The 27171-nt window shown below is 41.4% G+C and overlaps 1 protein-coding gene and 1 non-coding gene across 4 annotated transcripts in view; both read left to right on the top strand.

The window, feature by feature from the left end:
• Window positions 1–27171, top strand: part of ABCG2 (ATP binding cassette subfamily G member 2 (Junior blood group)) — a 140417-nt gene that overhangs the window by 36256 nt on the left and 76990 nt on the right. The window lies entirely within an intron of this gene.
• On the top strand, window positions 12105–12263 carry LOC118662489. Its single transcript, XR_004969775.1, has one exon. It is a non-coding gene; the product is annotated as a U1 spliceosomal RNA (small nuclear RNA).

The following is a 27171-nucleotide window of genomic DNA, read 5'->3' as shown; positions in this document are numbered from 1 at the left end:
AGGGCTGTTGGTCAATCTCAGAACCATTGTGCCTTGGCTCTCATGGCTTCAGTACTTGAGCATTCCTCGGTATGGCTATGTGGTAAGTTCTCTTCTGTCCCTCTGACTAGTCCATCGTTCCCAAGCTGGGACAAGCAGAAGAAGCCTGACCATCGCATGTCCCCAGACATGAGCTGTGGAGGTCTCCCAGGAATTTTCTTTTAGGAGCAGTGATGGAGCCTTTCCTGTTAAGCCTTGGGCCACCTTGATGATCACCTGGCTTTCCCCAGTCACCCTGAGGTGTGAGGGAGGTGAAGGGTAGGGTCTAACTCATAGTGAAGCAGGAAGATTGACTAACTGATGTAAAGACTGTTGTTGGTTTTCAGTTCAATAAGGAAATACATGAGAGGATGGGAGTCTAGAATACATGTTTTATATTGTGAGGGAAATTAGAAGAAAAACCAAAACTACGTAATATTCACAGCCACTATTGGCTTTAAAACCTAATTAACTCTGAAGAAAACTTAATATATTATAATTGAATTTCTTATTACCAAGAATTATACCCGATTTTGATTAAAAAAACAAACACAAGAATCATATAAAATATGTTACCATAAATTAACAACAGTCATTGAGTATCAAGGCATCATTTTTGTTACCGTGTTTATGGGCTTACAACATTGGGGGGAGAAGGAGGAAGGTGCTATGCACTAATATAGCCAGAGGTCTCTGGCAGAATACTTTCTTTTCTTTGTTAGAAGCCAAAAATCCCACTCCCATTCCTCCTGACTACCAGGAACAATCATTTTAGTGGCTCTGGTGTGACAAAGACTGTGAATGTGAGGCTTGATTTGTTTTCAGAAATAACAATAAAGATTAAACTAAAAGATGACCTTGTGATAATTCTTTGGAAACTTTGACATTAAAACTATTTACCTTGCCCACTCCCTCTTGTGTTATAGGCTTTGCAGCATAATGAATTTTTGGGACTACACTTCTGCCCAGGACTCAATGTTACAACAAACAATACCTGTAACTTTGCAACGTAAGTGATGTATTTGGTTACTGTTTGGTGTGATGGAGAAAGGCCACTGGGCTGAGCTGGAATGAGTGCTTTCAGGGACCCTGGCTTCTCTGAGACTGAGTTTTCTTATCTGTAAAGTGAGTTGCTGTCCACTAATGCATTAGAAAGTATGGTACAACTCCTAGTATCAACTATGGTCAAAATTGTGTTTAAGTTGGAGAAATGTTTCTTATGGGCTTTTAAAAAGATCCTCTTGCTGTTTTCTCTGTGGGTGTGAGATTTGATTTTCAGAACAATTGCTTTTGGAATGAGCTATGTTGGTATTTTAGCAAGGCCTTGCAGGGTCGGCACTGTCTGGATTATGTAGCCTCTATGGGTCCATAACGTTAAGGCTTCTTGTGAGCCCAGCCCATGGCCAGGACTAAGAGCCGAAAGGGCAGCAGAACTGGAAAAGGAGTGGACATTTTCCTGCCACGGTCCTGGTACTTGTCTTTTCCTCCTGCATTTAGGAAACATCATAAAACCAGTCTGCACAGTTTTTGTGTTTGTTTTTTAAACTGACTTGGCATACTGCTAATGGAAGGACTGTACATCTTTCATTAACACATTGTTTGCAGGTAGTTTTTATTGTGCACTAACAGGTGGCGCAGGCCATTTTTGCTAGTTTTTTGCGCAAATGGCAATGTTCAGTAAAATTACGATAACTTTAGTTTATGTATTTATATGTTACCCGCATTCTACTTCTAGTCTATAAAAAACGTATTAATATGTGTCCCGCGCTCTACTACCTCCAGTCAACGTAAAATGTATAAATACATTTCCCGCATACAATGTGTTAAGCTGAGAAGGAAATCCCATTTTTTAAAAATAATGTCAATAAAATAGAAATGCAGATTTTAATAAAATTAGGGAATGTTTTTGAGAGTGACGCTTTCCTCTTCAACGATTATTGCTAAGGTTTTGATTTCAAAACATTAATTAATGGGATGCTGGTATCCTAAGTCTCATGATCATTCAAGTAGATCAGAAATAATTCTGAATAACAGCACAAATTGCTATTTTGAAGAACAGTTGGCTTTTGAATAACACAGGTTAGAACTCTGTGGGTACACTTATAAGGGGACTTTATTTTTAAGTAAATACTGTGAATGTATTTTCCTCTTACTATTTTCTTATTGACATTTTCTTTTCTTTAGCTTATGGTATTGTAAGAATATAGTATCTAATACATATAGCATACAAAACATGTATTAATTGACTGTTATATCATCAGTAAGGCTTTCTCTGGTCAACAGTAGGCTATTGGTAGTTAAATTTGAAGGGAGTCAAAAGTTATCTACACTAATAAAAGAAACATGCAAATTGGTGTCACTCCGCTATGCCCACCAGCCAATCCGAGCGACTATGCAAATTAACCCAACAAAGATGGCGGTTACTTTGCATATACAGGCATGGAACAAAGACTGAAGTCAAGCCTCGCTGCGGCCGCAGCGGAGAAGCCTCGCCTTGAGGCTTGGCTTCTCCGCTGTGGCTGGACCAAAGGCCTGGGTCCCGGGTGCTGGAGGAAAACTGGTGCCAGCAGCCAGGGGAAGGAAGGCCTATTGTGCGAATCTTCGTGCAACGGGCTTCTAGTATGTAAATATTTGACTGTGTATGGGGGTCAGCGTCCCTAACCCCACATTGTTCAAGGGTCAACTGTATTGCCAGGAAACCTCTAGGGAGGAAGAGGTTTCTTTATCCTGACTAAGCCTCTCTTTTGATCTTGGTGTGACATTTTTCGGAACTGCTAAGTTCCAGGAGTCACACAGCAATGGTACCAGACAAGAATGGTGGCTGTGCCCATTATTTTTAGTACCGGGTGCTGATCTGACCCGTGGCAGGGCTCCTCCTTCCTGCTCTACTCCAGCTTCCCCGAGGCCTCACCTGATACCTGGGCCTGCGGTGATGTCCTGTAGCTGAGCGTCTGCCAGGCTCATCCCGGTCTTTGTCCCAGAGCTGAGGGAGTGCAACAGTCAGGAAGCCCTTCCCCACCTCTTGTCCTAGTTTTGTGTTCCTTTGTGTGGCTGATTTGTGGGTAATGCGCTCTATAAAGAGCCTTGACCATGTTTGCAAGGGCCTACGTGTCATCTGTGAAAGCGGAGGGTTTCCCTTTCAGGAGAAGTGAAAATTTACTTGATAAACATTTCTGCCTTTGAAGAGAGCAGTTCATAGATTGGGAGCCAAATGAATCTGGAGAGGATAGCAACTTGGTTCAAAGTGTGAGCCTGTGGACTTGGCCAAGTTCCTTAAACCTCAGTCTCTTCATCTTTTAAATGTGTCTAATATCCACCCCATTGAGTTGTTCTAGGGGTTAACTAAACTGTGATATGCAGGCTGCTTATCCTGGTAGCTAGCAGAATTGTAAGTACTCATTGACTGTTACCTGTTATATATGAAGGGATAGTTATTTCAGACTTGGTAATCTATAGGCTTCTTTAAGGAACAGCAACTATTTGGAGTAAAATTGGACAGAAGCTAAGAATGCAGTCATATTCTTTTCTGTTGAATTTCAGATGTACTGGAGACGAATTCTTGGTAAACCAGGGCATCGATCTCTCACCTTGGGGCCTGTGGAAGAATCATGTAGTCTTGGCATGCATGATCGTTATCTTCCTTACAATTGCCTACCTAAAATTGCTGTTTCTTAAAAAATATACTTAAATTCCTCTTTAATTTACATGGTTTATGTACATATTACAAAGGGAGCACCTAGCGCTGGCTGGGTGTCTGGTTGTTTAGAACGTGGTCCGATATACCAAGGCTGTGGGTTCAGTTTAAGGTCAGGGCACACACAAGAAGCAGTCAATGCATGCACAAATAAGAGGAACCACAAACTGATGCTTTCTCAAATCAATCAATAAAAAAATAAAATAAAAAGGGAGCATCTTGATTTAAGTATTCAATGGTGTTTTTTGTTGTCTTCATTTCATTTGCCATCATATTATTGTTCAGGCAGAATTTTTTTTCAATAAAAACCTTCATAAAAATCATAATAAACTGAATTGTGAAAGAACCCAAGTCATAAACTAGTGATATTATATATTGTTTATTAGTTCATCTGGTGATACAGTAACCACATGAGAGAAATCTGGCTTACTGAATTGTCTTAAAACAATTGGACTGTAGAGAGAGACTCGTGACAAGTCACTAATACCTGTTAGCAGCTTCCTCATCTTTAAACTGAGTAGGTGTGCCGATTGCCCTCCAGCTTCCATATGATATGAGTTTATGATCTGCCATTATTTAACAAATAATAAATAACAACTGTATTGATGCTGTATTGGAAGTATGAAATCTAAACTATGTTGGAAAAACCAGAGTTATTTATAGGATAAAAAAGCCATTATAAAGAAAAAAGCTTTGATAAACCTTGAAAGGTTAGTAGAACTTACTGAGGTTTCTCTGAGGTGGAATTAGATGATCTCAGGGATCGTGGCTGGGCCTTAGGCTGTAGGTGCAGAGAGCCAGGCCACGGTGACTGAGCCTTCCTGGGGCAGCTCAGTGCTTCTGTGCATGAGATCACCAGGAACTTTGCTCACATACAGGTGTCTCGGCCCTGTGAGCCCTGACATGTCAGTCTCTCCAGGGCACCTTCATAAAGAACTGTTCATACCAGGAGTTGGTAACTTCTAAGATCCTGAATATTTTAGACTTATGATATAATAACTGTTATAACTGGCCCTATTCAGGCTTTTTTCTTCCCTCACATACTTCTCACTTATTTACACATCCTCTCTTCATGCTAACTTTTACGAATAATAGGGAAGGGTTCTTCTTTTTTTATTGAAGGGTAATATAGGGAAAAGTACAGTTTAGTGAATTATCATAAAAGGAACAGGCCATGCAACCACCAATCCAGGTCAAGGAGTAGACATTCCAGCATCCAGAAGCCTTGTTCGTGCCCCTGTCCCAATCACTACTTTCCCACTTCTCTCTGGGTTATTTTTTTTTTAGTGTATTTTTATTGATTTCAGAGAGGAAATAATTTTAGAGTATCATTTAGCATCAACAGGAGCCCTGCCATGTTGTTGCAATATTTGCCTGGAGACATAGCATTGTATTTTTATCTTTGAACTTTAAGGAACATTTTTCTTCTTTTTTTAAATGACATTTGATTAATGCATTATGTTGTAAAATATTATCACACTCTCTCTTTACCTGATTATTATCTAACCATCGGGGTTAATCAGTTTTTTCTGTTCTTGGTACAGTTCTTTCTTTTTACACAAGCCAGGCTTACCCACAGGTTTTTAAATATTTTTTGTTTGTTTGTTGATTTCAGAGAGGAAGGTAGAGGGAAAGAGAGAGAGACAGAAACATCAATGATGAGAGAGAGAATCATTGATTGGCTGCCTCCTGCATGCCTCCTACTGGGGATCAAACCAGGCCATGTGCCCTGATTGGGAATTGAACCTTGACCTCCTGGTTCAGAGGTTGGCACTCAACCACTGAGGCACGCCAGACAAGCTTACCCACAGGTTTTTGTATGTACTGTTCCCCATACACGAGAAATATATTATACACATGATCTATAGAGAGAGCAATAGATATCTATACTTCATACACAAAATATACTTAAACAAAGTAGCCAATAATATTAATAGCACCTACTTTTTGAATTAATAGGAATTTAAATATATCCTCTCGTAGAGGGTATTCGTCATCCAACAGCATGGCTCTCACCACTGCTGGTCACTAGCAGGCACTGTCTGAGCTGTCAGCAGCAGGCGCTGGTGCTGAGTTCTCTATTTGGTCCTATTCTTCAGGAGCCCAGCCAGCCACTTGGTGACAAGTTGGTAACAGGTGATAACTTTATGACTGTCCCTGAAGTCTGTGAGAATCACTGTCTTGGGCTATGGGTTCTACCCGAGGCATTAACTTGATAGAAATTCTGTACTTTCTGTTTTATTTTGCATTCCTTTGTGACAGCACTGTCTATTGTTTTATAATACCTCTTTCTGTACTGTGTCAAAAGAACTTTTATTTTCGATGCAGCAGTGGGATTATAGAAGGGCATTGGCTTGAGAGCTCTTCCAACTTGTTGTAGTATTAAAATTTTTGACTGGTATCCATGGTAATAAATATCATATTCACATTGCAACGTATTTCTTATGTGCACACAGACAAATAATCCAAACAGGTTTCATGCACTTCATTCGCTTATTTTTGAAATAGGGTTCAAGTAAAACTATTTTATAGGCCCACCATTATAATAAAGTGAATATGCAATCAATACATATTTTCAAAAGTTGTAGAATTTTATATGCCCTTTACTTATTTTTAGTGTCCTGGTGTGATAAATTATATGATCATGCTGGTAATATTGCTTTACCTACCTCAGAAATCATAAAGATTAGGTAATTAATACTTAATTTGCATTTAAAAATATTTTTATTGGTTTCAGAAAGGAAGGGAGAGGGTGAGAGAGATAGAAATGTCAATGATAAGAGAGAATCATTGATCGGCATGCCCCCTACTGGGGATTGAGCCTGCAATCCCAGCATGTGCCCTTGACCAGAATTGAACCCAGGACCCTTCAGTCCACTGGCTGACACTCTATCCACTGAGTCAAATCAGCTAGGGTTTAATTTGCATTTTATGTTTTGTTTTCATTCTCTGAATTTTATCTTGCATCTGTAAAACAAGGATTTCTTTTAGCTTTAAGATTTTACAATTACATGGTTGTTTATATTGAACTGTTCATTTTCAATTAATTTCAAGAAGAGTAGCTGTCCAAGTATTTTCAACTTCTACTACATACTTTGGTGTGATCCTAAAGTTGTTTTTGTTTTAATATATTTTATTGATTTTTTTTTTACAGAGAGGGAGAGGGATAGAGAATTAGAAACATCGATGACAGAGAAACATTGATCAGCTGCCTCCTGCACACTCCCCACTGGGTATGTGCCCGCAACTAAGGTACATGCCCTTGACTGGAATCGAACCTGGCACCCCTCAGTCAGTAGGCCGACGCTCTATCCACTGAGCCAAACCGGTCAGGGCCTAAAGTTTTTTTTTATTTTGAATTATTACCAAAATATTTTGAATCTTCTGTTGTGCAGATTTGGACTCAAAGTGCTAAAATCAAGGAGGACCTTCTTCCTTTTGTTGGAAAGGTCAGCCCTTTTACTTCTTTGTTGGCTTTGTGTAATTTTTTTTTTTTTTTTACATTTTGTTTTGATGGGTGAGGGTAGGACAGAGGGAAGTGCTTTGTTGCTGTAGACCAGTGGTCAATAAACTTCTGTGATGGGACTCAATAATAAATACTTTGCAGTCTGCCTTTTAAAAAGCAAAACAAAACCCCCACCATGCTTGATAAATGTAAAAAGCATTCATAGATATACAAGACAGGAGTGTGCGCCAGATTTGTTCAGCAGGCTACATTTGTTGTTCTACAATAAATGCTGTAGAACATTTGTTGCTCCGGCTTCATGTAAAACCATAAACCAGATTTCTATAAAATTTTCCGGTAATTTAACTAAGATATTTCATTGTCAAGATATATTGAAACTCTGTTTCTGCAATGCATCCAAAAGGCTTTGTTATGCTCGGAGGAATGAATTCACACTAACCATCCTCACAAAACAATCATTAGACCAGAGCATTGATTTGCTCATTTAAACAGTAAAATGTTATGGAGACATTTACTAGTGATATTAGACTCTAAAGTCTAAAGTATGAAATTGAGATGAGAGGATTCCTTGGTAAAGACAGAATTCGGTTTCAAGACTAATTCAAGATTTAAATCCATAGGACTGTGTGCCAAGTGAACCTGAGTATTGCAACCGCTCACCTTCCCCAAGACACTGCAGGAGATCATCAGTGTCCCCACCTCACCCTCAAAGGGTTGTGACTATTCTCAGTGGGATAAAGACCCCGGAACCCTACCAACACAGCTACCATCCTGGTGAACCTCCTGGCCTTTCATCACTTTTTTCTTCCCCAAACTCTACGAGAAAGTTTATTTAGAAAGTCACAGAGGCAGGAACGTGGAAGAAGCTGGGTGTGGACTCAGGAAACAAGTCACTGAGGCGAAAAAAGGGCCCTTGGAGCTTAGGCGAAAGAGAGAGGCAAAGAAAACACACCCAAGGAAAGGGGTGGGGGAAGCGTGGGCATGCTCCATAGAGAGTCGCCCTCTCATCACTCTTTACACACATTTAAAAAAAGTGTTTAGCCTGCGGTGTGGCTCAGTGGTTGAGCGTCAACCTATGAACCAGGAGGTCAGTGTTTGATTCCTGGTCAGGGCACATGCCTGGTTGTGGGCTTGGTCCCCTGTGTGGGGCATGTAGGAGGCAGCTGATTGATGATCCTCTCTCATCATTGATGTTTCTATCTTTTCCTCTCCCTTCCTCTCTGAAATCAATATATGTATATTGATTTTTATTAAGTCACTCATGAATTGGGCAACATACCTTCTAGAAATTTATACCAGTGTTAACAAAAATTCCAAAGGAAATTAAAAGGGAGATATATTCATATGTGATTTGTAAATCAGGGACAAAGCCCTCTTTATGAACTGAAAACATGTTCCAAATGAAAGGATAGAGCAGGGTTTATTTATTTTTTTAAATATATTTTTATCAATTTTAGGGAGGAAGGGAGAGGGAGAGAGAGGTAGAAACATCAATGATGAGAGAGAATCATTGACCAACTGCCTCCTGCACAACCCACACCAGGGATTGAGTCCACAACCTGGGCATGTGCCCTGACTGGGAATCGAAACGTGACCTCCTAATTCATAGGTCAATGCTCAACCACTGCGCCTTGTGGCCAGGAGAGCAGGGTTTATTAAGGCAATGTAGCAAGGAGATCATAATAAGAGATGGGTTGCTAAGATAAACATGACCATAAACTTACATCATTCATTTCTGATTGGTGGGGGTAACTGGACTTTCAAGGGTTGGCTGACACAGTGATAAGACAATGAGGCTGTGCGATGAGAACAATGGGTTATATGTGATTAAGCATTCATCAAGTCCTGGTTTCAACCTCTGCCTGTGGAACAAAAAGGCTGCCTTTGATCACACCATTATAGTGCAGGGAGTATTATTAAAAAACAATGCAAGAAGTACAATTTATCAGGTAGTACAATCAGCACGGGGGAAGGGGGGTGGCTACTCCAGCTGCAGGCAGTTTTGAAGACCAAAGGGCAAGTTAAGCTCTATAAGCAGCTTCAGAATTCAAGCTGAAAAAATCCAAACAATGGGCCACAAGTTATGATATTAAAGTTGTTATAAGTCCTCTCCAGTTACATCTCTTTACAATTAATGAAACCGGACAGCAAATTCAAATGATGCCATTAATCTATTGCTTATGAAACTGCCACTTAAACCAGACGGTAGAAAACTTAGGTTGTAATTCTGTATGTCCTATGAACTCCTCAGAGTGTTTCTAGATTGCTTAAGGTTTGAAAGCAACAAAACTTCCCAAGAGACAAACGGATAAAAACGGGAAGACTTGCTCTGACGTTCAGAGTTGGAGATGGTGACAGCATTGTGAGTCTCATCGGAAACTTCCATGCTCTTCCTGCTATGTGATCTCTTTATGGAAGAATTTAACGACAACACAACCGGTGTTAGAAAGGCAGTGTTTTTGAGTGCCCTTCTTATGCGAGGGGAGCCAAAAGAGAAAAAAAATAGAGATGGCACTGAGGAGATACTCTTTAAGAAAAGAAGAAGAAGAAATATTTTTATTGATTTCAGAGAGGAAGGGAGAGGGAGTGAGAGACAGAAACATCAATGGTGAGAGAATCGTTGATTGGCTGCCCCACACTGGGCATCAAGCCCACAACCAGGGCACTGGGAATCAAACCTGGTTCATAGGTTGATGCTCAACAACTGAGCCACATCAGCCAAGTTGATGTTACTGTTCTCAGCTCTTACTTTGATCTTGGTGTTCATGAGTTATACCTGTCCAGAACACCCATTTTTAATAGATATTGAAACTGTATTGGTTTGCACAGTTGAATAAGGGATTATACTTTGAAAAGTATAGCATTTACTATTTCTGTTGCCACTCAAAGTCTTGGTCATTTTTGTTTTGATATGTCAACCTGTGATACTGGGAAAGAGAGCTGTATAAACTTCTACCCACTTTATAAAATATATAAAATTATAAACAGGCATTAGAGTTCAAGAACCTTACTAGCCTTTATTTAAACCAGGGGTGGGGAATGTCCGGCCCTTGGGCCACACAAGGCCCATGAATTCATTTAGTCTGGCCCTGCCAAGGCATTAAGGGCGAGTTGATCAATATACCATGCTAATTTTTAAACTGATAAATTTGTATGGCCTGAGAAGCTATATATATAAAAAGCTAAGCGACTGAACGACCAAACAACCGAATGACCAGTCGACTGGTCATTATGATGTGCACTGACCACCAGGGGGCAGACGCTCAATGCAGGAGCTGCCCCTTGGTGGTCAGTGCGCTCCCACAGCAAAAGCACCACTCAGCTGACCGACAGGCGCCAGACACAGGGCTCATGGCTGGTGAGGCCACTGAAGTGGCTCGAGCTTCTCCCAATCAGGACTGACTAGGCATGAGCCCTCGGCAGGCACAGCAGGGCTGGGATGAGGGGGGGAGGCAGGCAAGGTCAGCAGGGCGGTGTTGGACTGCCAGGTTTGGCCCAATCCTCGCAGGCCAGGGTGAGGGACCCCACAAATCTGTGCACCGGGCCTCTAATGATGTTATAAATATCCAAATGGCGCTTGGCAGAATAAAGGTTCCCCACTTCTGATTTAAACAATTAATCATTCCACTAAAAAAAAATGGCTTTTAGCCCTAACCAGGTAGCTCAGTTGGTTAGAGCATCATCTCAATAGGCTAAGGTTGTGGGTTCCATCCCTGGTCAGGGCACATAAAAGAATCAACAAATGAATGCATGAATAAGTGGGACAACAAATTGATGTTCCTTTCTCTCTCTTCCTTCTCCCCTCCCACCTTTCCTCTATGTCTCTGAAATCAATCAATAATTTTTTTTAAAAAAGCATCCCAATCAGACTTCATTGAAAGTTGAAAATGTAGAGCAAGACAGTAGGTGGAAATTCTTGTCACAGGAACATTTAAATGGAAATGTACTTGCCCACCTGGAAAAAGTTTTCTATCTTCCCACTGGTTGCCAAGAGATTGCTGAAGTAGTGCAAATGATAGATTTTGCTCATTTTCCTTAGCAACACAGTAGATGAGGAGTGTGTTTATGGGCTGAAGCACTTAATTACTGTACTGCATAGTATTTCAGACAATGGAGTCCTCTGCTGCAGTCGTTCTAAGGGGTGGGCAATCATTGTGAAGAGCATTAGTCAATATTTCTGCATTTGTAATGCTATGTAAAAAATATGTATTGGGAGACTACATTTTATTTGTCTTTATACTTTTGGTGGAAGGATTAACTTTTTTATAATCTTAGTCAGGAAAACTAATCATTTGTTTGTTAGAAAACTATGAAGAATAAAGAAACTTTGGAATGTTAAAAAATAAAATTAAAGTATGCTGTTTGAGCCCTGGCCAGTGTGGTTCAGTTGGCTGAGTGTCAGCTCGTGTACTAAAAGGTCAACAGTTCAATTCCCAGTGAGGGAACCGCCCAGGTTGCAGGCTTGATCCCCAGTTGGGGTGCATGTAGGAGGCAGCCAGTCGATGTTTCTCTCTCCTTTCCTCTCTGTCTAAAATCAATTAAAAAATCAGTTTTTAAAAGTGTGCTATTTGAAAAATTACTGTAAATTTTAAAAGTGTGTTGTTTAGTCCCAAATATGTTGGGATTTTCCTGTTATCTTTCTTTTATTGACTTCTAGTTTAAATTCACTATCGTGTGAGAGCTTACATTGTATGATTTCTATTCTTTTAAATTTGTTAAGATGAAAAATAAAATAAAATAAAATAATACAATACCTACCTGGCAGGTAGGTATTGATATTTTAACTGATTATTGATATGTCTGAACTAATATCTACCATATTTGTTATTGTTTTCTATTGATTGTGCTAAGTTTTTGTTCTTATTTTTGTATTCCACTCTCTTTTTTTGTTACCAGTGATGGATTAATTGAGCATTTTGTATGATTCCATTTTCTCTTCTTTTACCATGATCACAAAGGCGGTTTTCCCAGGGCGAGGCTCACCCACTGCACTCTGGGTGTGCTGACCCCTGCAATTTCCCCAAGGGTGGGAAACTCAACTGCATAATTTGTGGTCGTGCAGGACTACTTTTCTGCTCTCCTTCACCCCTCCCCCACAAATAAATAAATGCATAAATAAATTTGTTAAGCTGTGTTCTATGATCCAGAATGTGGTGTATCTTGGTGCAGTTTCCATGTGAGCTTGAGAAGAATGTGTAATCTGCTGTTGTTGGAAGAAATAGTTTATAGACACCAATTATATCCAGTTGATTGATGGTGCTATTAGGTTCAACTATATTCTTACATATTTTCTACCTGGAGGATGTTTCCACTGCTGATAAAGGAGAGCTAAAGTCTTCAATTATAATTGTTGATTCATCTATTTCTTTTCACAGTTCTATAAATTCTGTCATATGTATTTTGATGCACTCTTTTTTAAAAATATATTTTTATTGATTTTACAGAGAGGAAGGGAAAGGCATAGAGTTAGAAACATTGATCAACTGCCTCCTGCATGCCCCCTACTGGAGATCGAGCCCGCAACCAAGGTACATGCCCTTGACTGGAATGGAACTTGGGACTCTTCAGTCTGTGGGCCGGCCCTGTAGCCCCTGAGCAAAACTGGTTAGGTCTCAATGCACTCTTGTTAGGTACATACACATTAAAGACTGTTGTGTCTTCATGGAAAATTGACCTAGCCCTAGCTGGTTTGGCTCAGTGGATAGAGCATTGGCCTGTGGACTGAAAGGTCCTGGGTTTGATTCCAGTCAAGGGCACATACCTGGGTTGTGGACCCAATACTCAGTAGGGGGCATGCAGGAGGCAGTGGATCAATGATTCTCTCTCATCATTGATGTTTCTATCTGTCCCACTCCCTTCCTCTCCGAAATCAATATAAATAAATAAATAAATAAATAAATAAATAAATAAATAAATAAATAAATAGAAAATTGACCTTTTAATCATTATGTAATGTCCCTCTTTATCCCTGATAATTTTCTTTGTTTTGATGTCTTCTCTCTCTGAAATTAATATAGGTACTCCATTTTTCTGTTGATTAGTGTTTATATGACATATCTTTATCTATTTATTTTTATTTCTATGTGTCTTTATATTTAAAGTGGGTATTTTTTTAGAGAACATGTAGTTGGGTCTTGTGTTTTGGTACACTTTGACTATCATCTTTCATTATTGTTTTTAGACCATTGATATTTTAACTGATTATTGATATGTCTGAACTAATATCTACCATATTTGTTATTGTTTTCTATTGATTGTGCTAAGTTTTTGTTCTTATTTTTGTATTCCACTCTCTTTTTTTGTTACCAGTGATGGATTAATTGAGCATTTTATATGATTCCATTTTCTCTTCTTTTCTATCATGTAAATTATTTATATTTTAAAAAGAAGACATCTTTTACATATATATACTAGAGGCCCGGTGCACAAAATTTGTGCACTGGGGGATGGGGGAGGAGGTTCCCTCAGCCCGGATTGCAAGAGGGCACAGGCCAGGCAGAGGGACCCCACTGGTGCATGATCAGGACCAGGGAGGGTGACCAGCCAGGGAAAGACCGCAGGAGGGTTCCAGGGCATGTCCCACTCTTCTCGCTCAGTCTGGATTGGCCAGACCCCAGCAGCAAGTTAATCTACCAGTCAGAGCATCTACCCCCTGGTGGTTAGTGCATGTCATAGAGACTGGTCAACTGTCTGCCCCCTAGTGGTCAGTGCACATCATAGCGACTGGTCAACCGGTCGACTGTTGCCCCCTGGTGGTCAGTGCACAACATAGCGAGTGGTTGAGCGGCCTTAGCATATCATTAGCATATTACACTTTGATTGGTTGAAATGGATAACTAGACGACCCGACACTTAGCATATTAAGCTTTTATTATATAGGATTTTTTAATTGATTTCAGAGAGGAAGGGTGAGGGAGAGAAAGAAACATCAATGACGAGAGAATCATTGATTGACTGCCTCCTGCACACCGCCTACGGGGATTGAGCCTGCAACCCAGGAAAGTCCCTTGACTTCCTGGCTCATAGGTTCAACCACTGAGCAACACCAGCTGGGAAAGAAGATATCTTTTAAAAAAAACAAAAACTTTTCTCAGTGGTTGCCCTGATGAAAAGGAAAATGGTGGGGGTTGGGGCAGGGAGGCTTGCAACCTAGTTCAGTATCTGGTTAAAACTGTAGTCTTACTTCCCCACTCTGACTGACTTAGGCAGAGCTGCAGAGCCTAACACCAGGGCCCCTCCACAGCTGGCTTGGGCAGAGCTATGGAGCATGCTCCCAAGGCCCCTCCACAGCTGGCTTGGGCAGAGCTGCAGGGACCCTCAGGGGCCCATCACAGGAGGAGATATATAGGTCAGAGCCTCCCCACGAGTTCAGTTCAGGCTTTGGGTCTGGAATTCCCCTGGACTAGCAGATCTGCGAAACAAAGGTTAAACTTTCCTCCCTCAGAGTGCTGGCTGATTGTTCTCCTGTGCATTCTGCCCCAACACTGAAATTTCTGACCTATAAAAATTTCCTTCATTCTAAAAAACTACTCTGACATTTCTTGCAAGGCAGGCATGGTGGCAAGCAATTTTCTCAATGTATGTTTATCTGAGAAAGTCTTTATTTTTTCTTTACTTTTGAAGTGTGATTTTGAACAGTACAGAATCCTAGGTTAGTGGGGTTTTTTCTCTCAACACTTTAAATATTTCACTACAGCCGAACCGGTTTTGCTCAGTGGATAGAGTGTCGGCCTGCAGACTCAAGGGTCCCAGGTTCGATTCCGGTCAAGGGCATGTACCTTGGTTGCGGGCACATCCCCACTGGGGGGACGTGCAGGAGGCAGCTGATCGATCTCTCTCATCGATGTTTCTAACTATCCCTCTCCCTTCTTCTCTGTAAAAATATCAATAAAATATATTTAAAAAAATATATTTCACTACAGTATCTTCCAGTTTGCATGTTATCTGCGGGGAACTTGGATATAATTCTTATCTTTGGTCCTCTATAGATAAGATCCTATTTTTTCTTTGGCTTCTTTATTTTTTCATTTATTTTTAAATGTATGTGATATTTATTATGTTTATTTATTTATTTATTTTTATTTATTTATTTTTTTTGTTAATCCTCACCCGAGAATATTTTTCTATTGATTTTTAGAGAGGGTGGAAGATAGGGGGAGAGATAGAGAGAGAAACATTGATGTGAGAGAGACACATTGATTGATTGCCTCCCACATGTGCCCTGATGGGGGTTGGGGATGAAGCCTGCAACCAAGGTATGTGCCCTTGGCCAGAATCAAATCCAGGACCCTTCAATCCGAGGGCTGACGCTCTATCCACAGAGCCAAACAAACTAGGGTTGGCTTCTTTATTTTAGACTTTGTACAGTTTGAATATATGCCGAGGTATAGTTTATTTGGTAATTACTCTGCCTGGTGTTCTTTGAGCTTCCCATGGTTTTATAGACTGGATAATTGTGCCCCCAAATTCATATGTTGAAATGCTAATGAACATGTGATGGTATTAACAGGTATTAACAGATTGGTAGGCAATTAGATTATGAGGGTGGAGCTCTTATAAAAAGATGTGAGAGCTTGTCATGTGAGGACACTCCCTGCCATGTGAAGATACAGCAATAAGACAGTCATCTACAAACCAGGACACACGCCCTCACCAGAACTGAATTTGCTGGCACCTTGATCCTGTACTTTTCTGCCTCCAGAACTGTGAGAAATAAATGTTTGCTTTTTAAGCCACCCAGTCTGTAGTAGTTTGTTATAGCAGTCTAAGCTGAATAAGACATGTGGTTTGGTCTCTGACCTTGATTTGGAGGAAATTCTCAGTTATTATTGCTTCAAATATTGCTCTTGTACGTTTCTCTCTTTCTTCTCCTGTTGCTATTCCCATTATGCATCTACTATACATGTTTGTAGTTGTACCATCTTTCTTGGCTATTATTCCCTTCTTTTTCAGTCTTTTTTTTGTTGTTCTTTCAGTTTCTATTGACATATTCACAAGTTCAGAGATTTTTTTTCTCAGTTGTGTTCAGTCTACTAATAAGCCCATTAAAGACATTCTTTATTTCTCTAACATTACATTCTCTAACAGTTCTTTTTGATTCCTAGAATTTCCATCTTTATTTACATTACCCATCTGTTCTTTCATCTTGTCAACTTTTCCCACCAGAACCCTTAGCACATTAATCATCGTTGTTTTTAATTCATGGTTTGATAATTGCAACAATCCTGTCATATCTGAGTCTAGTTCTAATGCTTGTTCTGTCTCTTTAAACTGTGTTTTTGCCCTTTTGTATACCTTTTAATTTTTTGTTGAAAGCCAGACATGTACTTGATAAAAGGAACTCTGGTAAATAGGCCTTTAGTTATATGGTGGTGAGGTGTGGGGAGAAGGGTGGCATTTTGAATTCCTATATTCTGTATTCCTATGATTAGCTCTTTAGTGAGCCTGTGCTCCTAGGTTAAAACTTCACAAGTGCTTCTCATCCCCTGCCCAACTCCGCCCACCCCCAGTCTTAGATAAGACAAGATGGCTATCTGGAGTTGGTTATTTCATTTTTCCTGGGTCATTTGGGCTCTGATAAAACCTCAATTAGATTAGGATCTAGTAAATAATTTTTCTAGGGCAGGCTTTGTTAAGAACAAAGTGCTCTGGTTTGTTTCAAAATGGTTACTTTCCCTGAAGGAAGCTCAAAGGGATTTTTTCTCTGATCTTTCCTGGTAGAACTCTAGGAGGTAAAAGTCACAGAGAGGGGACCTTTGAAGTTTTTAGCTCACAGACTTGTCCACTCTGAGCCTTTAGCAAGTTGTCAATTACAATTCAGGTTTTTCTACCATAGAATTGGTCCATTAAGTTGTGATTCTGTATTTGTCTGACTATCTCTCCAATTTTAGGGGTAGCCAGTTGCCTCGAATCCTTATTTTTCTGATAGCTATAAGAGAAGCTACTGTTTTTCAGTTTGGTCAGCTGTTTGTTTGTTGTTTTGTCAGAGAGGTGACTATGGATGAAAAAGGGGTCTAAGAAAAGTATCCTCATGGGGTTATCGGATCATAAATTCTTTTTTTAAAATAACAAAAACAGCCCTAACTGGTTTGGCTCAGTGGATAGAGCATCAGCCTGCGGACTGAGGGGTCCCAGGTTCGATTCTGGTCAAGGGCATGTATGTACCTTGGTTGAGGGCACATCCCCAGTAGCGGGTGTGCAGAAGGCAGCTGGTCAATGTTTCTCTCTCATCAATGTTTTTAACTCTCTACCCCTCTCCCTTCCTCTCTGTAAAAAATCAATAAAATATATTTTTAAAAAAACAAAAACAATTCAACTTCATTTATTGTCATCTGGTGGTAACATAGGGGTATTGTAAGCCAATATAAATAAACTTGAGGCCTGGCACACGAATTCATGCATCAGTGGGGTCTCTCGGCATGATTCCCTGGCCTGCGGGATCTGGCCAAAACTGGATCTCCAACATCCCCCAAAGGGTCCCGGATTGCAAGAGGGTGCAGGCCAGGCCGAGAAATGTGGGAGGTTGGCCAGCCAGGAAGGGACTGTGGGAGGGCTCCAAGGCATGTCCGGTCCGTCTCACTCAGTCCCGATCGGCTGGACCCCAGGAGCAAACTAACCTACTGGTCAGAGCATCTGCCCCCTGGTGGTCAGTGTGCTCCCACAGGGGGAGCACCGCTCAACCAGAAGCTGGGCTTATAGCTGGCAAGGGTAGCAGCAATGGCGGGAGCCTCTCCTGCCTCCACGGCAGTGCTAAGGACCTCTTGGGGGATGTCTGCCGGCCAGGGAGTGGGCCTAAGCTGGCAGACAGACATCCCTTGAGGGGTCCTGGGCTGGGCTGAAGTGACCTCCCCTCCCCCAGTGCATGAATGTCATGCACTGGGCCTCTAATACACACACACACACACACACACACACCAGCTTCTGCTTCTGGAACTCGTTTCCTGAGCCATCGCAGCCCAGCTGGCTCACTTCTACTACCTCAGCAACATTCTAAATAAACTTTCTCTTATCATTTGAAAAAAATAAAATGTAAACCAGGTCACTTCATTCTCAAAACCCTCCTATGGCTTCTTATATCTAAATAAAAGTTCAAAGTGTAACTGGACAATCAATGGGTCCGTGCTACCTGTCACCGCTTGAGCCAATTAAGCAGAGACAGGGTTGAATATAGGAGCGTTTATTCCCAATACTGCCGACACTATATGAGAGCAGCAGGTCATCTACAAAAATCTGCTCTGCACCCCACCATAAGCCAGGTGCTTATATTGGGTAGAAGAACAAATATTACATGGGGAAGTAGGCAAAAAGGTTTGCCAAATGGGCAGTTCACAGGTTTGGAGGTTTGCAAAAGCCTGTGAGTATGCAAGGGCTGGGGGTCTTCAAAGGGCGGCAGGTCTGGTTTCTGCAATAAGGTTGTTAATTTTCCATGCTAATAGGAGCTCCCTGATGGGGAGGATGGGCTGCATTTCCAGGTGAGCTCCCAGGTCTGGAGTGTAGCTGTGCTGCCAGCCAGGTTAGAATGTGCCTTCTTTAATCAGAATAAAACAATCACGATTAACAGAGCATGATTAATATTTCTTACAATTAGCTGGTTCCCAATATTGTATTTCTGTCCCTATCACAAGTACCATTAAGGTGAGGGAAAGGCACAGATTGTGTTACCAATTAGATAATAATAATAGTTACCAAGTGGTGAGTGTTCTTCCCTTGGTAGTAGACACAGTGCTAAGAACTTTCATTTAATCCCCAAATAAATAAATTCAATTGAATAAATAACAACTCCAAGTACTAATGAGCTGCCTACACCATCTCATTCCTTGTTAGCCATCATCCCATCAACTACCATTCTCCCTCCCAGACACAGGTAAGATGCTAAGTGCTTCCTGTCTCAGAGCCTCTAGCTGCACCACTCTGACCTCAGTATATTCCTTAGGATTTAACTTAATTGAAGGACAGTGGCATCTACAATATAAACATTTATCTCTCATATTCAAGAAACCCAAAGGAAGGCCCAAGGTTTCAAGAGCCCACAGTCCTTCCATCTTGTTGCTTTGACCTGTGAGGCTTCCATTCTCTAATGAGTCCCCTTAGTCCACGGCAGTGGCAGGAACTCCAGTCAACGCGTTTGGATTCCAGCCAACAGGAAAGAGGAAGAGGAAAGAGCACTCCGTGTTTCTATGAAATGTTGGGCAAAGGAGGAAATGGAAATCTCGGGTTTCTTAAACGTTTTTTTTTTGAAGTGAAACTTTTGCTGTCTTCATGGAAGCCTTCGAGAACAATAATAAGGTGTCCTTTTAAAGTGAGCTTGTTTCAAATGACCCTTTTTGTACCAGTGTAAGAGTGTCCAAAGCTGTCAAAGACCAGGATGGAAACAGGCTCCTTTCCCCAGGGGCCTTGCATTTTCCCAGAAGGAGTGAATTTTTGTCTCTTTTGGTCATTCCTACCTAGGCCACAACCTGTGCACATCTGCCCGCCCCCCCCCGCCCCCCCCAATCCTTTGAGATTAGATGCCCTGGCTCTTTCTCTCAGCTCCCAGAAGAGTCAGCGGAGAGAAGGGAATTGAGTGAGGGGGAAACCAGCTCACGAGGAAGACTAGGGGAGGGGGCCAACAGCCCCTCAGCCCCTACTTTGCTCCAAGCACATCAGCTAGATCAGTGCCTGTGTGCAAAGTTTCTATAGCATTACTCCATTGTACAGATAAGAAAAATGAGGTTTAGGCTGAGTGCCCCTTTCCAAATGCTGCGAATGGGTGAAATAAGAGAAACAGGACACTGCTGTGAGTTCATTATTCTCAGATAATATTCTTCCTACTTTCTTTGGGATGGGGGCTATTAAAATGTCCCTTCATGTATAATATCACGATGATAATGAATCTTAGGTTTTTAATTTTAAAAAATGCTCAAAGCTGTAGAGAATTTTTATAAGAGTTTATCTGGGCCAAAACTTTCAACCATTGTCAGGAACCAGGATCTCAAATGCTTCAGAGAATGACAGTTTTGCAGTTTTTTATGCATTTTTAAATTAAGAAGGGAATACATGAAGGTGGGAGAAAAATAGGAATATTAAAGGAAGGTGTAATATTTAAATTAAGGAGGGAATACAGGAAGGTGGGGGGAAATAGGAATATTATAGGAAGGTGGGGAAAAGCAATGTGGGAATTAGGCAACAGGATAGTTAACAAGATTATGTGCTCTCTTGAGGGTGCTTACTCTTATTTTCAAAGGTGTGTTAACCTAGATGCACAAAAACAATGGTCAGGGCTTGCAAGGCAAATAAAAAAGTTATATACTCCTAGGCAGTGACTACCCACCATGCCTTCTCCAGTTTGGAATTTATGATCAGATCAGCCTGTGAGGTTACTTTTCTATAGAACCTTTCCCCCGCCATGTACCTATGGTCCAGGAGAGTTTAAATTTCTTCTGTGTTAGAAACAGAAACCTTTTTGAAAATTAAAAATAAAGGCACAATTCAAGTACACACAAATATATTTATTAATATTTATATGCTACAGCATTTACTTATTAGGAACTTAGTCAATAAAAAATAGAGTATTTTTAATGAGCACAAAATGTTGTGAAAAGGGTTTTTTTTGTAGTTGCAAAAAGCCTCTGAAATAAACTTATCTCTGCATTTGTTTTAGTTGTAGAGTATCAAGAAAAATCTTATTCATAAACTAGTAGTTGAAAATAGTTTCAGGTTCGTGTACTGTTTTATATAGCTGATAATTTTATAATTTCCTGATTAAACAGAGATGACAAGAGATGATGCATTCTGAGATACATATGAAAATAGCACAAGTGAACACTTAAGCTTCCAATATCTCAAACGTTGGTAGGTAGCACATGAAAGGGCAGAATATGTTTTTTTTACAATTTCTTAAATGTTATAAATACATAAATAAATAAATAAAAGCTTCTCTATATTTAGAATAAACATGCTTATTGGCTTTTTAAAAAGCTGCTTTATTGAAATTCATTTACCAAAAAATGTTAACTGTACCACTCAATGAATTGTAGTAAATTCATAGAGTTGTGTGACCATTACCAATCCAATTTTAGAACCTTTTTATCACCCCAAAAGCTTCCTGCAAATCTATGCTTACTGATGCCAACTGTGCCCCCTTCACTTCCTCCTCCTTACTTCCTAGTCTTCCAGCTGAGAAGAGTAGATGGTCCTGGAAACTGGTGTGTTAGTGTCTGTGTGAAAATATCTATGGTCTGTGTTCTTGTAAAGAGTGTCTGAATATAGTGACAGAACTTGAAGTCATGGGTCTTTTTAAAAAAAATACATTTTTATTGATTTCAGAGAGGAAGGAAGAGGGAGAGAGAGATAGAAACATCAATGAGAGATCATCATTGATCGGCTGCCTCCTGCATGCCCCCCACTGGGGATTGAGCCCAAAACCTCGGCATGTGCCCTGACAGGGAATGGAAAGGAACTGTGACCTCGTGGTTCATAGGTCGATGCTCAACCACTGAGCCACACTGGCTGGGAGAAGCCTTGGATCTCGGAAACCCTACCTGAGCAGAGCACAGGGCTTCTTATTGGGCTAGGAAGGAAGATTCTCTCAGTAAAGTGTTCTTACGTGGTAGCCCAGAATAGGAGAGAGTTTGTTTCCTCAGTGTTGGTCCTGTGCGTATGTCCATCTGACTGGTGTATTTTGCAGGGATGCCCTGAATTTGAATTTACTTATATTTGTTTTTGTTTTGTTTTTTTTTGTCTTTGCCTGAGATAATTGAGTTCATAGTACCACCTCGTGGCCATTCTGTCTAATTACAATCTGGGCTTCTTGCTCTGGATGGAGGAAAGCTATTTCATTTACCTTTGAGTGTGGTTTTTCACTGGGAAAATGAGACAGTGGCTGCTTCCAGCCTTCTCTGGGGCATTTCTAGGCGACTAGAAACCTTTGCCGTATTGTCTGGACTCATAGTCTACCAAGTGCAGCCTGTCTCCCAGGACTCCCAACAGAACACACCCCCAGTTCCTGGGTCAGAAGGGCCATCTCTGGCTTGTGGGGACGGTACACAGAAGGGCTTGGCCACCCCGGTATCCGAAATACCCAGCAGGTATTCGGGCCCTTCTGAGACCTGCTAAGAGAGTAGTTACCCACCGCTGGGGAGGGGCACTCAGGGAGCAGCACTCCACTGAGAGAAACAACTTCCTACGCTTGATTGGTTGAGAGCAATTTAGTTATGGGAAATAAAAACTCAGAAACTCTTCCTGTCCTTCTCCACAACACACCAGCCAGTGATATAAATAAGAAATATGAGGCTGAGTCCTGCACATTTATATGTAAACTAGAGGCCTGATGCATGAAATTCGTGCAAGAGCAGGCCTTCACAGCCGCAGTAGCTGCCTGGTTCCCTCCCTCACAGCCAAGTGCATGTGCAGACATAGCATTAAAAAAGCAAACCCTATCTGAACATTCCCATTTTTATAATCTTATCAATCATTACATTTCCATGTTGTTTTAACCTAATTGTAGCAGGATTCGGGCTTCACCCATGGGTTTCTGTACCACACTTCAAGAATGCCCCTATCAAGAAGTCCTGGAAATTCCTCTTTTCTATCCTGAGGACATATACAAATTTTAATATCATCCTTTGTGGCCCAACATTTCGCAGTTTGAATTCCCAGGCTGCTTGCTGTGATGGCTCCTTGGACTTTTGAAACTGACTAAACAGGCGCCTCCAGTCTGGCAACGCTGCTCACCACCACCCCGAGACCCTCCACACTGCTGCCGCTGCCCTGCGAGTCCAGTCCCCAGTCCTGCTTTGCTGCCACCCAGCCCGGTTCCCCGTGGTTCCCTGTTGGCCATCCAGCGATGGGAGCCTGCAGGCTGAGGGGAGGGACTGAGAGGTGGTCAATGCACCTCATAGCAACTGGTCAATTGGTCGTTCTGGTCATGATGCCTGGCCTTTTATTATTATAGACCAGTGGCCCGGTGCACAAGATTTGTGCGGGAGGGGGCGGGTAGGTGGGGGTGGGAGGGGGTGTCCCTCAGCCTAGCCTGTACCCTCTCCAATCTGGGATCCCTTGAAGGATGTCCTACTGCTGGTTTACAGGGATTGGGCCTAAACCGGCAGTTGGACATCCCTCTCACAATCCGGGACTGCTGGCTCCTAACCAGTCACCTGCCTGCCTGCCTGATTGCTCCTAACCACTCTGCCTGCCAGCCTGCTCACCCTCAAATGCCCCCCTGCCAGCCTGATCACCCCCAGCTGCCCCCTGTGCCAGTGTGCTTGCCCTCAACTCCCCCCCCCCCCCGCTGGCCTGCTTGCCCCCACCTTCCTTCCCCACTGGCCTGCTCACCCCCAACTGCCCCCCCTGCTAGCCTGCTCACTCCAAATTGCACCCCCACTGCCGTCCTGATCACCTCCAACTGACCCCCACTAATGGCCTGCTCGCCCCCAACGGCCCAGCCCCCCATCAGCCTGATCATCCACAACTACTGTCCCATTCTGGCCTGATCACCCACAACTGCCCTCCCCTCTTGGCCTCTAGCTGCCTCTACCTCGGCCCCGCGACCATGGCTTTGTCCAGAAGAACCTCTGGAAGGTCTCCTGTAAGGTCTCCCAGTCTAATTAGCATATTACCCTTTTATTGGTATAGATAGAGGCCTGGTGCATGGGTGGGGGCCGGCTGGTTTGCCCTGAAGGGTGTCCCAGATCAGGGTGGGGGTTGCCACTGGGGTGCCTGGCCAGCCTGGGTGAGGAGCTGATGGCCGTTTTCAGGCTGGCCACACCTACGGGCTAGAAGCCAGTATCTGGGATTTATTTAACTTCTATAATTGAAACTTTGTAGGCTTGAGCAGAGCTCAGGGCCGGCCAGGGCAGGCGGGAAGCTTGGCTTCCTCCATTGCAGGGGGCAACCAAGCCCCCTGGCTAATTGTTACCATTCATTGTGTGTATAGCTTAAAATTAAGCTATTTACTTTTAATTCCCTGGGTGCTAATATTTATGGGGTTTTCTACTTTTCCAGTTTTCAACATTTAATACAGTGTTATAAATGTGATAACACTAGAGCAGTTTTGGGGTACAGAAATGATTGCTGAGAAATTAGTTTGGTTTTTTTGGCAGCTTTATTATGATATGCTCAGGTGTGATTTTCTTGCATTTATCCTGCTTTGTCATTCTTAGAACTTCTTCAGTCTGTGGCTTGATACCTTCATACCAAGTTTTAGAAAAAGCTTGGCCAGTCCTTTTTCAAATATTTTTATTTTTATTGATTTTAGAGAGGAAGGAAGAAGGAGAGAGAATCATTAATTGGCTGCCTCCTGCATGCCCCCTACTGGGGATCAAGCCTCCAACCTAGGCATGTGCCCTTGACTGGAATCGAACCCGGACCCTTCAGTCCACAGGTTGACACTCTATACCCTGAGCCAAACTGGCTAGGGCCTTTTTCAAATATTGATTCTGCCCCATTTACCACCCCCAGCCCCATTTAGGTCTTCAGTTACATGTATGCTAGATATTTCCTCCCCCTTCCCATATGTTTATTAGGCTTCTTAAAATGTAGTTGTCATCCTTTTCAGTGTGGGATTTTGTCTTTTTCCAAGGTGATAATTTTTATCCACGCTTTCATTTGGATGTTTTCTAGATACCAGCCTACCACTAATTCTCTTTGCTAATCTACATCTAAACTGCTATTAAACTTGATTGATTTTTATTAAATTTTTTTTCCCCTTTATTGATTTTTAGAGAGAGAGGAGGGGAGAAGGATAGATAGAAACATCAATGATAAGAGAGAGTCATTGATTGGCTGCCTCCTGCACACCACCTACTGGGGATCGAGCCTGCAGCCAGACAGGACCAGGAATTGGACCAGTGACCTCTTTGTTCATGGGTTGACACTCAACCACTGAGCCACACGGGCTGGGCACGATTGATTTTTAAATATAGATTCTGGTTGCTTGGTGATAGTCTATCTTTTCATTTATTCTCTTAAATATATTAGTCAGTTATTTTAATGCCAATGTCTGAGTACTCTAATCTATAGTATCTGTGATTTTATTTCTATTTTTTTTAACATCAGGTCCTGTTTTCTGAAATGCCTGGTAATTTTTGTTAGAAGATTTGGATGTTGACATCTTTTAGAGTGGATTTAATTTTCCTCCACTAGACAAATAAATTATGAGCAGAACACTTTGATGCTGTGGAGGCTGGGCCATTCTGGGCCCATATTGCCAGGGGGTTGCCCTTCTGGGTCTCCAGGGCTGCCCCTCTACAGTAGGCTGCGACTTCAAGTGTCTCCCCAGCTCTGAGAGACTGCTGAAATGCATGCTCAGCTTTTAAGCTTCCGTCAGCTCCTTTCTGCTGCTTTTTCTGAGTTTTGCCTCGTGTGTGCCATTTGCCTCGAGAGGAAAGGGCGCAGTGTGCTGGGTTTCCTGTCATGAAGTTTCCTCCTTTCCAGTATTTTGGCTCCTTAAGTCTTTTTCCTGTTTTGAGCAATTTTCATGCTCTTCCTATTTACTTATGAGATATTTAATTGATATCTAATTGGGGTTTATGTGTTCAGGGTTGTGTCTGCCCCCATGAGAGGAGTTCCATATTTCATGATGTGGTGTTCCGTGATAGGAGTTTTTTCATGATAGGAGTCCCATGATAGGAGTTTTATCACAGTGGTATGGGTTGTTTGTTGAGAAATGGGCTATTTATTACAGGGGAGTTTAAAATTAACTTTTAAAAAGTTAAATAATATATCTTATTGAACCCAATACATACAAAATATGTTTACTCAAACATGTAATCAGTATAAAAATGACTAATGAGTTATTTTACATTATTTTTTTTTTAAAGATTTAGATTTTTACTGTTTTTCATTGAGGTATAATTGACATATAATTTCCTAAAGCCTTTAGTTTCTGGTGTAAAACATAACGATTCGATAATTGTACATATCATGAAATGATCACCACAATAAGACTAGTTAATAGCCATCACCACACATTGTTACAAGTTTTTTCTTCTCATGATAAGAACTTTTAAGGTCTATTCGTAGCAACTTTCAAATATATAATACAGTATTTTAAACTATAATTACTATGCTGTACATTACATTTCCAGGACTTATTTATTTTATAACTGTGGTGTTTACTACAACCTCATTTATCTGACTCTCAACTTACCTTTGCTTTTTCCTCTACAGAAAGGCAGATGCTCTCCAGATGTCTTCCGATAAGGACCAAGTTTTAATCCCAATGTCACAAAGAAACACCGATGGCCTCCTGGGGACCACCCCCAAAGACCTGAAGATGTTTACTGAGGGAGCCGTGCTAAGTTTCCATAACATCTGCTATCGAGTGAAAGTGCAGAGTGGATTTCTACTTGGTCCAAAGACAGTTGAGAAAGAAATACTGATAAATGTCAAGTATGTGCATGAACTTTTGTTTAAACAGCTTTATTGACAGCAGTGAGCTCCACAGGTTTAGCCCAATGCAAGCACAGGTGCTATGACATTTTATTTATATACATGTCTGTACAGATACATAGACACACACTTTCATTTCTTTGGGTTCAACTGGGAATGAAATGGTTGGATCACATGTTGGGTATAAGCTTAAGTTTTAAAGGAATAACCAAACTGTTTTTAAAGTGGTTGTATCGTGTGCATCAACTTTTGTTTGAGAAACTGAATAATTAATGTGCCATTTAACTTTTCCTGGGTAAGCCTTGTGGTTTAGTGGGAAGAGGCCTGGCTGTGTGACTTACAGCTTCCTGACTGTGGGGATAGAACTGTAATTTCTGTCTTCAATATTCTAATCTGTGAGGGAAAAGATTTGTCACTGTAGTTTATGAGCCAGACACTTCAGGTACTTATGCCCTTTATGTTCTAGAACAGAGGTTTTCCAACTGTGGGTCGTGACCCCTTTGGGGGTCGAACAACCCTTTCACAGGGGTCGCCTAAGACCATCGGAAAACACATATATAATTACATATTGTTTTTGTGATTAATCACTATGCTTTAATTATGTTCAATTTGTAACAATGAAGAT

Source organism: Myotis myotis, unplaced genomic scaffold, assembly GCF_014108235.1.
Source record: "Myotis myotis isolate mMyoMyo1 unplaced genomic scaffold, mMyoMyo1.p scaffold_m19_p_1, whole genome shotgun sequence".
NCBI classification, from domain to species: Eukaryota; Metazoa; Chordata; class Mammalia; order Chiroptera; family Vespertilionidae; genus Myotis; species Myotis myotis.
This window is presented reverse-complemented; position numbering and strand designations above follow the sequence as displayed.